This window comes from Somniosus microcephalus, chromosome 3 (genome assembly GCF_052327205.1).
Source record: "Somniosus microcephalus isolate GS21.2 chromosome 3, FLI_Smic_1.0, whole genome shotgun sequence".
Lineage (NCBI taxonomy): Eukaryota > Metazoa > Chordata > Chondrichthyes > Squaliformes > Somniosidae > Somniosus > Somniosus microcephalus.
The window spans coordinates 375,717,469-375,734,196 of NC_140989.1; the positions used below are offsets into that span (position 1 = coordinate 375,717,469).

At 49.4% G+C, this 16,728-nt stretch overlaps 1 protein-coding gene across 4 annotated transcripts in view; it reads right to left on the reverse strand.

The window, feature by feature from the left end:
- Positions 1 to 16,728, reverse strand: part of LOC147122453 (netrin-G1-like) — a 985,713-nt gene that overhangs the window by 359,702 nt on the left and 609,283 nt on the right. The window contains exon 1 of one of the 4 annotated variants that reach the window (XM_085983611.1): positions 7,222 to 7,993. The exons of 1 other annotated variant lie outside the window; for it this stretch is intronic. The gene's annotated coding sequence lies outside the window, so the exon portion shown is untranslated. Of the gene's footprint in view, positions 1 to 7,221; positions 7,999 to 16,728 lie in introns of those variants that run through there. 2 more of the 4 variants (XM_085983612.1, XM_085983608.1) reach the window with 2 other exon arrangements.

Genomic DNA, 16,728 nt, shown 5'->3' on the forward strand with positions numbered 1-16,728 from the left:
AACTCATTGCCACAGAGGGCAGTGTACGCCAGCTCATTAAATATATTTAAGAGGGAATTAGATATATTTCTACGGGCAAAAGGGGTTAAGGGTTACGGAGAGAAGGCGGGGACGGGATACTGAATTAAAGGATCAGCCATGATCTCATCGAATGGCGGAGCAGGCACGAAGGGCCGAATGGCCTACTCCTGCTCCTATCTTCTATGTATCTATGTAACACACACTCACCATCTCGTCACACCCCCAACACACACTCACCATCTCCAGTCATGCCCCCAGCACACGCTCACCATCTCCAGTCACACCCCCACACTCACCATCTCGTCACACCCCCAACACACACTCACCATCATCAGTCACACCCCCAACACACACTCACCATCTCCAGTCACACCCCCAACACACACTCACCATCTCCAGTCACACCCCCAACACACACCCACCAGCTCTAGTCACACCCCCAACACACACTCACCATCTCCAGTCACACCCTAAGACACACTCACCATCTCGTCACACCAACACACACTGATCATCTCGTCACGCCCCCAACACACGCTCACCATCTCCAGTCACACCCCCAACACACACTCACCATCTCCAGTCACACCCCCAACACACACTCACCATCTCTAGTCACACCCCCACACTCACCATCTTGAGCCACACCCCCAACACACGCTCACCATCTCGTCACACCCCCAACACACGCTCACCATCTCGTCACACCCCCAACACACGCTCACCATCTCGTCACACCCCCAACACACACTCACCATCTCGTCACACCCCCAACACACACTCACCATCTCGTCACACCAACACACACTCACCATCTCCAGTCACACCAACACACACTCACCATCTCGTCACACCCCCAACACACACTCACCATCTCATCTCACCAACACACACTCACCATCTCGTCACACCAACACACACTCACCATCTCCAGTCACACCAACACACACTCACCATCTCCAGTCACACCCCAACACACACTCACCATCTCCAGTCACACCCCAACACACACTCACCATCGCCAATCACCACCCCAACACACACTCACCATCTCCGGTCACACCAACACACACCACCATCTCGTTACACCAACGCACACTCACCATCTCCAGTCACACCAACACACGCTCACCATCTCCAGTCAGACCCCCAACACACAACTGTTAGATCCGTGTGTTAAAGGAGACACGGAATGCAGGAGTTGATTTAACAAGTGTTTACTGTACAAAGTCTGGAGGTGAACTAACTACACAAGACGCTACACAGGCTTATATACCCGAGTGGTCACTACTGGTACTACAGTATACAGGGGCTTCAATAACATAGTTCCTCTTAAAGGTACATACACTACAATTCCTCCCCTTTTAGATAAATAGTACATAACATTTTAAGTAATCATTAAATAACATTTTTACAAGAATAATAATATACACATTTGCTGAAGTTAATCAATTACAAATTCAGTCTCTCTGGAGGCTTCCTGACTCGGTCCGGATAACGCCTCGGTGGTGTAGTAGGTTTCGGTGGTGTAGTAGGTTCTTTTGGCAAGGTCGATTCGGCTTCCATGCCAGTGTCGGGTTCATCTGGTTCCAGTATCACCGGATCGGAGGTAGATACTGTGGGTATCTCTGCATCTGCACTAGGCGTGTAGAGTTGTGGTGTAGGTTGTCCTTTTTCGGATGACTCTATGATCTGGTCAGCATGGCGCCTTATTATGCTTTCTCCAATGTCCACGGTATACATCAGCGGTCCTAGTCGTGTGCAAATAGTTCCAGGCTGCCATTTCTCGGTACGGTAGTCCCGGGCCAACACTGGTTGACCTATCTGGAAGGTTCTAGTTGGCCTTTCATTCATGCTTTGAAATTGCCGGTTCTCTACGTCCCTTCTGACGTTTGGCTTGACAAAATCCAGCCGGCATCTTAGGCTTCTATTGAAAAACATCATGGCGGGTGTTTGGTTTGTAACCACATGTGTTGCATTCCTGTACGCAAAAAAGAAGTTATCGACCTTATGTTGTAGATTTATGTCTTCTATGGCCTTCTTGAAGGTCTGGACAAACCTTTCAGCCAATCCATTGGTGGCGGGATGGTATGGGGCGGACGTGTAGTGCTTAACCCCATTGTTTTTTAAGAACTTCCTGAATTCTTCGGATACAAATTGCGGTCCATTATCAGAACAGATCTGTTCAGGCAGCCCATTCCTGGCAAATATGGTCCTTAATACTGTGATGGTTTTTTCCGTGGTGGTGGAGGACATCTTTATTACCTCCGGCCACTTGGAGTGTGCATCCACTGCGATTAAGAACATTGAGTCCATAAATGGACCAGCAAAGTCGATATGTACCCTTTGCCATGGAGATGAGGGCCACTCCCATGGATGTAGAGGGGCTTGTGGTGGGGCGTTTTGGACCTTCTGGCATCCTAGACAGCTCTTGGTCATCTCTTCGATGTCTCCATCGATACCTGGCCACCACACAAACGCTCTGGCTAATTTCTTCATTTTCCCTCCACCCAGATGCCCCTCGTGAAGCTCCTTTAGCACTCTATCCTTGAGTTTGGGTGGAATCACCACTCTGGATCCATACATCAAGGTTCCTCGGCACACTGACAGCTGTTCTCTTCTTTGCGAGAATGCTGGCAACAGTGGTTTGCCATGTGCTGGCCATCCCTTCACCGTTAAATCGTAGACTCGTGAGAGAGTCGGGTCATTTCGTGTTTCCTTTTCAATGGTAGAATTTGTCACCGGTAGACATTCCACTATGGTCGAGTGGAACATCTCCACTGGGTCCACTGTAGGCGCCTCTTCCACCGTTGGCAACGGTAGGCGCGATAACCCGTCAGCATTCCCATGCTGTTTTGTTCCTTTGTATTCTATGTCATATTGGTGTGCCCCTAGGAAAAGGGACCACCTCTGTAGCCTTTGTGCTGTCATAATGGGAACGCCCTTTTTAGGGTTGAATATGGAGACGAGGGGTTGATGGTCAGTCAACAAGGTAAATTTTTGTCCGTGTAGGTAATGGTTGAATTTCTTCACCCCCCACACCAGGCTGAGTGCTTCCCTGTCGATCTGGGCATAGTTACGCTCAGCTCAGTTCAATGAGCGTGACGCAAAAGCTATCGGCCGCTCCGAGCCATCAGGGAATCTATGCGATAATATCGCTCCTACGCCGTAAGGGAATGCATCGCACGCCAGTCTGATGGGCAGTGATGGGTTGTAATGAGCCAACACTTCCCTGGACGTGATCAAGCCTTTGCATTTATGGAAGGCACATTTACAGTCTTCGCACCATTTCCAAATTACTCCCGTTTGTAGCAGTGCGTTAAGAGGGTGCAGAACCGTCGACAAGTTTGGTAAAAATTTATGATAGTAATTTACTAATCCCAGGAACGACCTTAATTGTGAGACATTTTCAGGCGCTGGGGCTTTTACGACCACTTCAATTTTTTCAGGTGACTTATGCAACCTTTCTTCGTTAATGACATGGCCACAATATGATATTTGTTTCTGGAAAAATTTGCACTTGGGGCGATTTGCTCGTAGGCCCCGTTCTCTCAGCCTCGTGAGCACCTGCTCCAAGTTGGCAAGGTGCTCGTTGTCGTTTTCTCCTGTTACAAGGATGTCGTCTAGGTAGCCTTGAGTCCCCGGAATCCCTTGGAGGACTTGCTCCATAGCTCTTTGCCAGATAGCCGGAGCTGATGCCACTCCGAAAACCAGTCGATTGTACTGGTACAAGCCTTTGTGTGTGTTTATCGTGAGATACTTTTTAGAGGCCTCCTCAACCTCCATCTGTAGATATGCCTGTGCTAAGTCAATTTTGGTGAAACGTTTCCCTCCGGATAGTGAGGCGAAAATATCTTCTATCCTCGGAAGAGGATACTGTACCATGTGAAGGACCGGGTTTACAGTCACCTTGAAGTCCCCACAGATGCAAATTTTTCTCTGTTCTTCAGATTTATCATTATTCAACATTTTCTTCATGACCGGGACGATGGATGTTGCCCACTCGCTCCAATCTACCTTGGATAACACACCTGCTTTTTCCAAATTCTCCAGCTCTGCCTCGACGGCTGGACGAATTGCGTATGGCACCGGCCTTGCCTTAAAAAACTTGGGAATTGCCGCATCTTCCACTTTTATTGAGGCGGTGGCGCCTTTCAGGGTTCCTAGTTCCTGTTGAAATACTTCATTGGCGTTAGCCAAGATTTCTTTTAATCGTCCAGGTATGACATCATCATCGTTTTTTTTCTTACTGGTCACCGTCAGTGCCTGGAGTGCCAGTCTAAATGTATCTTTCTGATCCATTCACGTCCCAACAATGGTGGACCACCATCTTGCAGAATGTATAAATACAACTTCTGTATTTCCTTGCCGTTGTATACAACAGGCACCCTTTTTTTCCCTCTGGGGTTTACTTTCTGCCCCGTATATGTCTTCAAGATAATGGATATGTCTTTCAAAGGTATATGCGGAAATAGCCGCTCGTAATCCCGTCAACTCATGACGGTCAGAGCTGATCCTGTATCTAGCTCCATTTTGACTGGGGACCCCGCTATCGTGAGGGTAACCCAAATGGTCTGGTAATCTTCTTTGGCAATTACATTATGTAATTTGAGACAGCTTAGTCTCTTGTTTCCGGAGTCGCTATCGCTCTTCTGGTCTTCAGAGCTACTGTCCGTCATCATTTGTACCTTTCTGTATTTTTCCTTATTGACCTTTTTGTAAAGTATGCGCATATACTTGATACAAAAAGGAAGAGACAGCTTGGAAGGGTTTAACTTAGGTCTTTACTTCATACCCACAGGCGGGAACTGAGGGGAGATCAGTACCCGCAGTACTATTTATACCCCTATGGCCAGGAGTGGTACTACGGTATCACTACGCCCTACAAAGTAGTGCTGCCCTGGCCATAGGGTTAAAGTAGCATACATATTACATACACAACATTCCTCCCCTTTTAATTAAAACGTACCCGTGCAATTAAGTCAACAGATGCACCATAACTAGGGCTAATAACATTTGGTAACACAACATACATAACATATTTACATCAGAGTTGTCTACCTATATATATATAAAAAGAAACATGTTATAGATTCAGTCTCTGAGGAGGCCTCCTGTCTCGACTAGGATAACGTCTTTCTCTAGTCGGTCTCGGTGTAGGCGGCGGTACTTCCGTCACCACTTCATCGCTGGAGTCGTCGGTGTCTGATGGCACATCCTGTGCCGTGGAGCTCACTGGAGTGCTGAACTCATCGCCATCCTGAGACTTCTGTAGCGACGAGCTGGGCCGTGATTCCGCTGGAACAATGTGCTGAGACGTTTGAGGTAGTGAATCAGTTGGGTTTCTGGACTCCACAAGTTGATCAGCATGTCGTCTGATTATGCCGTCCCCTGTCTCCACTGTGTACATCAAAGGTCCCTGGCGGGCCTTTATCGTACCAGACCGCCACTTTTCATTTCTATAATCACGGGCCAACACTTGCTGCCCCACCTCGAAGCTCCGTGTCTGTCTGTCAGGAGCCCTACGAAATACTCGGTTTTCCACATCTCTCCGGATGTTTGGTCTGAGCAATTCGAGGCGAGACCTTAACCTTCTATTAAAGAACATGACGGCGGGGGCCTGGTTGGTCACCGTATGTGCAGCATTACGGTATGCGAATAGGAAATTGTCCACCTTGTGTTGTAGTGGCAACCTTTCCTCCCCCATCGCCTTGATGGCCTTTTTAAAAGTCTGTACAAAGCGCTCTGCCAGCCCATTTGTAGCCGGATGATATGGTGCGGACGTATAATGTCGCACTCCATTCCTTTTTAGGAATGCTTGAAATTCTTCTGCCACAAATTGTGGCCCATTGTCCGAACAGACTTGCTCGGGCACCCCATTTCGGGCAAAAATGGTCCTTAAGGCTGCGACCGTCTTTTCGGCTGTCGTTGATGACATCTTTATGACCTCCGGCCATTTTGAGTGGGCGTCCACTACAATAAGGAACATCGCATCCATGAAGGGCCCAGCGAAGTCCACGTGGATCCTTTGCCACGGCGTTGAGGGCCACTCCCACGGATGTAGTGGGGCTTGGGGTGGTACGTTCTGTACCATCTGGCACCCTTGGCATGCTTTTGCTACTTCCTCGATGTCCCTGTCAATGCCGGGCCACCAGACGTAGGCTCTGGCGAGGCTTTTCATTTTGACACCCCCCAGATGACCTTCGTGTAAGTCCCGCAACACTTTATGTTGTAATTTTTGAGGGACCACCACCCTGGCTCCGCACATCAATGTGCCCCGGCATACGGACAACTGGTCCTTCCTTGCCGAAAACGCCGGCAATGATGCGTCACCCTGCGCCGGCCAGCCTTTCACGGTCAATTCGTAAACCCTTGCCAGTGTCGGGTCATTCTGTGTTTCCCGCTCGATACATTGGCTGGTGATGGGCAAGTGTTCCATAACCGCCGTATGATATATTTCCACGGGGTCCTGTACTATCTCTTCGATCTCTGCAGGCAATGGTAGCCGCGACAGGCCATCCGCATTGCCATGCTGTTTGGTACCCTTATATTCGATAAGGTACTGGTGTGCTCCTAAGAACAGTGACCATCTCTGTAGCCTTTGGGCCGTCATCAGGGGCACCCCTTTTGTTGGATTAAATATGGACACCAACGGTTGATGATCCGTCAGTAGTGTGAAACGTTGCCCATGCAGGTAGTGGTGGAATTTTTTTACACCCCACACCAGACTGAGGGCCTCCCTGTCGATTTGCGCATAGTTTCTTTCGGCTGTAGTTAACGACCTTGAGGCAAATGCTATTGGCCTCTCCGTCCCATTGGGAAATTTGTGTGACAACACTGCCCCTATACCATACGGGGAGGCGTCACATGCCAACCTCATTGGCATTTTTGGGTCAAAGTGTGCGAGCACTTCCTTTGATGTAATGAGTTGTTTACCCTTTTTAAAAGCAGCCTCACACGCTTCGTCCCAATTCCAGGAGACTCCCTTTTGCAGCAATGAATTTAGTGGATGTAAAATGGACGATAAGTTCGGGAGGAACTTATGGTAATAGTTTATAAGGCCTAAGAATGATCGTAACTGAGATACATTCTCAGGGGGCGGGGCCTTCACTACTGCCTCGATCTTTTCCGGGGACTTATGCAGGCCTTCCTTATCTATAATGTGACCACAGTATGAGATACGTTCCTGGAAAAACTCACATTTCTGCTTGTTCGCCCTGAGTCCGTATTGTTGCAACCGCAGAAGTACTCGCTCCAGGTTAGCGAGGTGGTCGTTATCCGTTTGTCCTGTCACCAGGATGTCATCCAGGTAGCACTGCGTTCCTGGAATGCCCTGTAGGACCTGTTCCATGGTCCTCTGCCATATGGCTGGGGCGGACGCCACACCAAATACCAGGCGATTGTACTGGTACAATCCCTTGTGGGTGTTAATCGTTAGGAGCTTTTTCGAGTCCTGCTCCACCTCCATCTGTAAATAAGCTTGACAAAGGTCAATCTTCGTAAAGTGTCTACCCCCAGCTAACGATGCGAATATGTCCTCTATCCGCGGCAGCAGATACTGTACCGTGTGCAGGACTGGGTTAATAGTTATTTTAAAATCCCCGCAAATGCGAACCTTCTTTGGTTCCCCCGGCGTGTTATTTGCAGATTTCTTTATAACTGGGACGATGGGCGTGGCCCACTCGCTCCACTCAATCTTTGTAAGGACACCTGCACTCTCTAAGGCATCCAGTTCTGCTTCCACCGCTGGCCGAATGGCGTAAGGCACCGGTCTGGCCTTACAAAACTTGGGGTTTGCGTCTTGAGCAATAGTTATTTTTGCTCTAATGTCCTTTAAGGTCCCCAGCCCTTGTTGGAACACCTCTGGCGTTTTTGCCAATAGTTTCGACAGCCTGCTTGTAATGGTTGTATCATCCTTGGTGGTCTCTACTTTTATCTCGTGTATCGACTTCCAGTCGAAATGGATTTTTCTTATCCATTCCCTACCCAAAAGTGGTGGTCCGCCGTTTGGTAGGACGTATAAATAAAGTCCTGGCACTTTTCTGCCATTGTATTTAACTGTTACTTGCATTTTTCCCTTCGGGTAAACTTTTTGTCCCGTATATGTTTTTAATTTGATTTCGGTATCCTTTAAGGGAATGCGTTTGAACAGCCTGTTATAATCTTGTTCATTAATTACTGATAGGGCTGAACCCGTGTCCAGCTCCATATTAACTTCGACGCCTGCTACCTTCATTTTAACCCACATTGTGCTGTGGTCCTCCGTTTTGTCTACACCATATAACTTGAGACATCCCAGACCTTTAGGCTCTGCTTTTGTGCCTTCCTGTGACTCGTCTGAGCTACTGTCAGATATCTTATGTATTTTTGTCCTTGCCTTGGTACTGCTCGGATTGCCCCCACTATTGGGTTTCGTACCCGACCGACAAACTTTCGCTATGTGCCCCTTTTTCCCACACTGCCGGCATATTTTATCACGAAACCAACAATTACTTTGGTCGTGGGTGGTTTTGCCACAACGGTAGCATTTACCTTTGTGAAATGTCACCTCATGGGTGTCATAGCCGGTTGTATTTTGTCGTATTTGGGCAGCACCCTGTGCTGCTGCTTCATGTGCCAATGCTATTTCTATCGCCTGATCTAGGCTGAGCTGTTTCTTGGCCAGCAACCGTTTTCGTGTACTCTCATTTAACATGCCACAGACAAATCTGTCTCTGATCGCTTCCGCCAAAAAGGCTCCAAACTGGCAATGTTTGGACAACCGTCTGAGCTCAGCTAAATAGGCTGCCTGCGACTCATCATTCCTTTGGTCGCGTCTGTAAAAGCGGTACCTTTCCGCTATAAATGGTGGCTTAGGGTTTAAATGTTCCTTTAACGTATCAACAATTTGGGCATACGTTTTGTCTGCTGGCTTTTCTGGAGTAAGAAGATTCCTCAGCAGACCGTATGTTTTTGCCCCCATAGAATTTAATAAGGTTGCTGCCTTTTCGTCATCTTTCACCTTGTTTACTATGCAATAAAGCTCATGCCTTTCTACATATGCGTCCCAATCTTCTATGTCGGCAACAAATTCTGACAACCGAGCTTCTTTAGCCATTTTTAAAACTACTGAAGAGGTTTTCCCGCCTTTTTCCACTAGATGGCGCTGTTATTTTTTTTTCTAAGAGAAAAACTTTCCCCCTTTTGTCCACTAGATGGCGCTGTTCATTTTAAACTGCTGAAGAGAAAAACTTTCCCCTTTGTCCACTAGATGGCGCTTTTCCCGCCTTTTCTCCCTCTGCTGTCAACGACGTCTCTCCAGGTTCGTTATTTTTGGCCCTTGCAGCTCCCGTTATTGCCACCGCCGCTATTACAACGACCTTCCCCTCTCGTGGCCCGCTAGTCCTCGTGGCTCCGTTTGTTCCCCAGATCACCTGCCCGTTCTGGCCCTTGCAGCTCGCGTTCCCCGGGAAGGATTGCAGTTTACCTGGCCCTGGGTGGACTTTTGCCCCGTGGCTGGAACGCCCGTTCAGCCTCTTCTCTCAGCTGCCGCAGCCTCCGCTGGAACCTCTCTCTCTCGCTCCGTTGCTGCCGCTCCTCCTGAACTGGGTGGCCTCCTTCGGTCGACGCTGGACTCTGCAGGCTGGTAAGAAGCTTCTCTCCCCGTACTGCTACCGATCCTTTGTTGCACCTTGTACTGGTGAGTTCGAACGTTCCTAGTCGCCAGTGTAAAGTATGCGCATATACTTGATACAAAAAGGAAGAGACAGCTTGGAAGGGTTTAACTTAGGTCTTTACTTCATACCCACAGGCGGGAACTGAGGGGAGATCAGTACCCGCAGTACTATTTATACCCCTATGGCCAGGAGTGGTACTACGGTATCACTACGCCCTACAAAGTAGTGCTGCCCTGGCCATAGGGTTAAAGTAGCATACATATTACATACACAACACTTTTTACTGTCAGCGGATTTCTTTCCAGATCTGCATACACGTGCAATGTGTCCCATCTTTCTGCATTGCCTGCATGATTTGTCCTTGAACCAGCAGTCCTTCTGGTCATGGGTTGATCTGCCGCAGCGATAACATCTCTCGAAACCCCGTGTCATTTCATGGGTGCCGAAGTCCTGTGGCTTTTGCTGTATCTCTGCAGCTCCTCTTGCTGCTGCTTCGTATGATACAGCCACACTGAAAGCCTTGTCCAGTGTCAAATCTTTCTCAGAAAGTAGTCTTTTCTGTGTTCCTTCGCTTAGGAGACCGCAGACGAATTTGTCTCGTAGAGAATCTGCCAGTCCTGCCCCGAATTGGCAGTGCTTTGACAGCTTTCGTAATTCGGTGAGGTAATCAGCGTTACTTTCATTCTTGTGCTAATTCCTCCTGAAGAATTTGAATCGTTCCGCTATCAGCAGCGGTGTTGGGTTTAAGTGCTCCTGTAAGGTATCAACAATCTCCTTAAAATTCTTGTCCATCGGTTTGGCTGGAGTGATCAAGTTTCGTAACAGCCCGTATGTACTTGCGCCCATTTAGAAGTACCGATGCCTTTTTATCATCCGCTACTTCATTCGCCTTGCAATATACCTCCACTCTTTCCACATATGTGGTCCAATCTTCTATATCACTATCGAAAGCAGTAATATTGCCAGTCTTCGGCATCTTGAAAATCTAAAATGGCGCTTCCCACGCTTTTCCTCCGTCCCCGATGGATCAAAATGGCGCCTCCCGCGCTTTTCTTTCTTCCCCGCCGAGTTAAGATGGCGCTTCCCGCGCTTTCCCGCCGCTGCCGGTGCTGCCAACGCTGTTCTCCGCGGTTCCCGTTGCGACCTGCAGCTTTTCGCGGTATTTCTATTTTTTTTTATATATCGCTTCAATAGTTTCTCCGTTACTTGGAGAACCGTTCCCGTCGTGGAGCGGGCCCTCTGGGACTTTCCCCTCCCACTGCTCGGTCCGAACGCCGACCTGCTTTGCAGCACCGGCCGCGCCCTGAGTGCTCCACCCTCTCTCTCTCTCTGCTTCCCAACTCGCTGCCCGGCCCCGTTGCAGAGCCACCCGATCGAGCTCTAGCCGGCCGCAGCCCAGGAAGGATCAGTGCACTACCTGCCACCAGCCCGTTTAGCTGGTGAAACCACAGTTTTTTTTTTCTTGCTTCTGGCTTCGATCTTCGTCCGAGGACTCGATCCCCTTGAGGTGCTGCCGAATTGCAGGTAAGTTCATTTCTAACTCGTCGCCACTGTTAGATCCGTGTGTTAAAGGAGACACGGAATGCAGGAGTTGATTTACCAAGTGTTTACTGAACAAAGTCTGGAGGTGAACTAACTACACAAACGCTACACAGGCTTATATACCCGAGTGGTCACTACTGGTACTACAGTATACAGGGGCTTCAAAAACAGAGTTCCTCTTAAAGGTACATACACTACACTCACCATCTCCAGTTACACCCCCAACACACGCTCACCATCTCCAGTCACACCCCCAAAACACGCTCACCATCTCCAGTCACAGCCCCAACACACACTCACCATCTCGTCACACCAACACACACTCACCATCTCCAGTCACACCAACACACACTCACCATCTCCAGTCACACCCCCAACACACACTCACCATCTCGTCACACCCCCAACACACACTCACCATCTCCAGTCACACCTACACACACTCACCATCTCGTCACACCCCCAACACACACTCACCATCTCCAGTCACACCAACACACGCTCACCATCTCCAGTTACACCAACACATGCTCACCATCTCCAGTAACACCAACACACACTCACCATCTCCAGCCACACCAACACACACTCACCATCTCCAGTCACACCAATACACACTCACCATCTCCAGTCACACCAACACACACTCACCATCTCCAGTCACACCACCAAGACACACTCACCATCTCGTCACACCCCCAAAACACACTCACCGTCTCCAGTCACAGCAACACACACTCACCATCTCCAGTCACACCCCCAACACACACTCACCATCTCCAGTCACACCCCTAACACACACTCACCATCTTGTCACACCCCCAACTCACGCTCACCATCTCCAGTCACACCCCCAACACACACTCACCATCTCCAGTTACACCAACACACAATCACCATCTCCAGTCACACCCCCAACACACACTCACCATCTCCAGTCACACCAACACACGCTCACCATCTCCATTCAAACCAACACACACTCACCATCTCCAGTGACACCAACACACACTCACCATCTCCAGTCACACCAACACACGCTCACCATCTCCAGTCACAACACACATTCACCATCTCGTCACACCCCCAACACACGCTCACCATCTCCAGTCACACCCCCAACACACACTCACCATCTCCAGTCACACCAACACACACTCACCATCTCCAGTCACACCCCCAACACACACTCACCATCTCCAGTCACATCCCCAACACACACTCACCATCTCCAGTCACACCAACACACGCTCACCATCTCCATTCAAACCAACACACACTCACCATCTCCAGTGACACCAACACACACTCACCATCTCCAGTCACACCAACACACACTCTGCATCTCCAGTCACACCCCAACACACACTCACCATCTCCAGTCACACCCCCAACACACACTCACCATCTCCAGTCACACCAACACACACTCACCATCTCGTCACACCCCCAACACACACTCACCATCTCCAGTCACACCCCCAACACACACTCACCATCGCCAGTCACACCCCCAACACACACTCACCATCTCGTCACACCCCCAACACACGCTCACCATCTCCAGTCACACCAACACACACTCACCATCTCCAATCACACCAACACACTCACCATCTCCAGTCACACCCCCAACACACGCTCACCATCTCCAGTCAGACCAACACACACTCACCATCTCCAGTCACACCCCCAACACACACTCACCATCTCCAGTCACACCAACACATGCTCACCATCTCAAGACACACCAACACACGCTCACCATCTCCAGTCAGACCCCCAACACACACTCACCATCTCCAGTCAACCTCTTTGACCAAGCTTTTGGTCACCTGTCCTAATATCTCCTTATGTGTCTCGGTGTCAGTTTGTCTGATTTCTGCTCCTGTGAAGCAGCTTGGGAGGTTTCACTGTGTTACAGGCGCTATATAAATGCAGGTTGTTGTACAATGCCAACATTCATGCTATAGAATGCACACACCCCTCCTATACAATCCACACCTCTCTATACAATGCCTGCTATCCTCAGATACAATGCACAGAAGCCTCTTCTCCAATGGCCCATTGCTTCTGTAGAATGCACACAGAATCTTCCTCTCCAATTCTCCAGCCCTCCTGTACAATCCACACAGGAACCTGTCTGATCCCCGGGCCAAGCCACCAATCGCTGCTGGAAACAGCAAGGCGATCCTGGGAGATCCCGGGACAGAGTCTGACTCACTCTGGGGGAGATCAGCGAGCTCCGGACCGGGCGAGATCCCAGAGCCAACTCCGCATTGCTCAGCAACAAGTCCAGGAGCCTCTTCAATGGCATCGGAGGAGTTTAGCCCAGAATCCGCACTCAGGGGAGAGAGAGAGAGAGGGGGAGAGAGAGAGAGGGGGGAGAGAGAGAGAGAGGGGGAGAGAGGGAGGGAGAGAGAGGGAGAGGGAGAGAAGAGAGAAAAAGAGAAAGGAGAGACAGAAGTGAGGAAAGTGAATGAGAAACAGAAAGAGAAAAATTGATTGGGAGAGAGAGAAATAGATAAATAAAGAAAAAGTGAAAGAGGAATAGAGAGAGAGAGCGAGGAAGAGAGCGGGCGGGAGGCGGCCCGGAGCCGGAGACTCTCAGAGAGAAAAATGAAATCTGGATCCAGGAGCTCAGACTGGGAACCTGGCCCCAGCTCAGCATTCCGCGCGGTCCTAAAGCCCGCCCAGTTACACTCCCCAATTCCTTCAACACTCGTCTGCCCCAATCAACATCAATCGGATATTCAGCACGGTTTTGGGTTGTGAAAAGTGTTCTGCGGTTATTTATATATAAAACCCACATGAAATGCGGTAATTACAGTGTTAATAATATGGGGAGGGGAGGGAAGAGTCCAGGGCGGGGGTCAGATGTCTGCACTGCTTCAGGGATCTGTCCTGTTGCTGTTCCCAATCTTCCCGGGACAGCGGACTAATGTCCCATCTGTACAGGGCTCTGGGGAAAGAGCAGGGAGTGGGACTGATTGGACAGCTCTTTCCAAGAGCTGGCACGGGCACAATAGGCCGAATGGTCTCCTCCTGTGCTGTGAGATTCTATGGAAGGATTAAACACATAAACCTTGGGGCGAGGGCTTCTTGGACCCCTCGTGCCTGCAGCATTTAACTCGAGAAATGAAGGCAAGTCCGGCAGCTTTAAGAGAGGCGCAGAGGGAGGCCGTTCAGCCCATCCAGCCCCACCTTTCCAAGAAATCCTACAAATCTCCCAGCCCCGCCCATGACAGCCTCCCACTGACCCTTGTGAATGGCCCAGAGGTTTCAATCCCACTCCCCTGCCCCAGGCCCATTTCACATATTGGTCACTCTCGGAGTGAAGTGTCTCCTGACACCAGCCCTGAACCTACCTTTTCCCAGTCTGGACCTGTGTCTCCTTGTCCTGTAATCATGTATGGGGTGCGGTAACATAGTGGTTATGTTCCTGGACTAGTAATCCACAGGCCTGGACTAATGAGCTGATAAGGAAATCTGCCGTCCTTACCCAGTCTGGCCGATATGTGACTCCAGACCCACAGCAATGTGGCTGCCTCTTAACTGCCCTCTGAACTGGTGGCTCAGGGCAAATAGGGATGAGCAATAAATGCTGGCCCAGCCAGTGACACCCACATCACATGAAATGAATAAAAAAGTCACTGTTTAACTTCAAATAGTGACGGGGGATTAACCTTAGTATCAAATCATTCATCCACAGAGAGAGAGAAACAGACAGAGAGAGATACAGAGAAACAGAGAGACAGGGATAGAGAAACAGAGACACATTTTTTCAAGTCTTTCTCCATATTTGTTTTCCCTCAAACCAGGCAGCATCCGAGTGAATCTGTGCTGTTGCCTCTCTGAAGCCTCAATATCCTCCCTATAGTGTGGAGCCCAATACTGCACACAGTGCTCCAACTGAGAGATTATTGAGGTTTGACATAAACTCATCATTACCTCAGGGCTTTTATATTCTATAACTCGAGATAAAACCTCGAGTTCCATTAACTTATTTCACAGCCTTATCACCCTGCGGTGCTGCCTTTAATGACCTGTGACGCTGCCCCCAAATCCCTCTGCTCCCCCCAGCCCCGAGCCCACTCCCATTCCCAGTAAAACCACTGCTGGTGTCAATTTAATCAAAATATATCATAGAAACATAGAAGATAGGAGCAGGAGTAGGCCATTTGGCCCCTCGAGCCTGCACCGCCATTCAATGCGATCATGGCTGATCATCCAAATTCAGTACCCTGTCCCTGTTTTCTCCCCATATCCCTTGATCCCTTTAGCCTTAAGAAATATATCCAACTCCTTCTTGAATATATTTAATGAATTGGCCTCTACTGCCTTCTGTGGTAGAGAATTCCACAGGTTCACCACTCTCTGGGTGAAGAAATTCCTCCTCATTTCTGTCCTAAATGGCTTACCCCTTATCCTTAGACTGTGACCCCTGGTTCTGGACTACCCGACCATCGGGAACATCCTCCCTGCATATAGTGTGTCCAGTCCTGTCAGAATTTTATAAGTTTGAATGAGATCCCCTCTCATTCTTCTAAACTCCAGCGAATACAAGCCCAATCGACCCAATCTCTCCTCATATGTCATTCCTGCCATCCCAGGTATCAGCCTGGTGAATCTTCACTGCACTCCTTCTATGGCAAGAACATCCTTCCTCAGATAAGGCGACCAAAACTGCACACAATACTCAATATCACCTCACACTGACTGACATTGAATTCCTTCTGTCCACTGTCCAGCCCATTGCCCATCCCATAGTATCCCTCTGCCCCTGTCCAGCCCATTGCCCATCCCATAATAACCCTCTGCCCCTGTCCAGCCCATTGCCCATCCCATAATATCCCTCTGCCCCTGTCCAGCCCATTCCCCATCCCATAATATCCCTCTGCCCCTGTCCAGCCCATTGCCCATCCCATAATATCCCTCTGCCCCTGTCCAGCCCATTGGCCATCCCATAATATCGCTGTGCCGGGTCCTTGAACCTTCTGAATCTCCCCCCGCCTCCTAATCTGGGCCCTCCGCAGATTTGGCGGTCCGGAGCCTCAGTAACCAAGACGCCCAGAGCCCCGATCGCAGAGACTCGCGGAATAAACTTCTGTCCTTCAGGCATCTCAATTGTTGCAGCAGCAAATCCTCAGCCCGTTAATCCGGATCAGCGCGTCGCCACACACCCAGATCGAGCTGCTTCGGATCGCTGGCTGGACCATCGACTCCATCAAACCCTCGGCTGTGCGGTGAGAAACGGGGAAAGGAATTCTCTCCCAAACTCTGCTCCACACTGTTCTCCCCAGAAACAATCGACAACAATTAACGTGTCCGTTTGATAAACCCCAGAACAACACAGGCAATAACTGGGGATTTATTGGTATTTAGAAAGAGTTCTGTAAACTGAGCCTGAGATTAGATTTAAAAGATATCTGAGGACAAAGAAATCGATCCAAATATAAACAGAGCTTCGAAATTCCACACTCTGCTCTCACTGAAATAAAACCAGGAT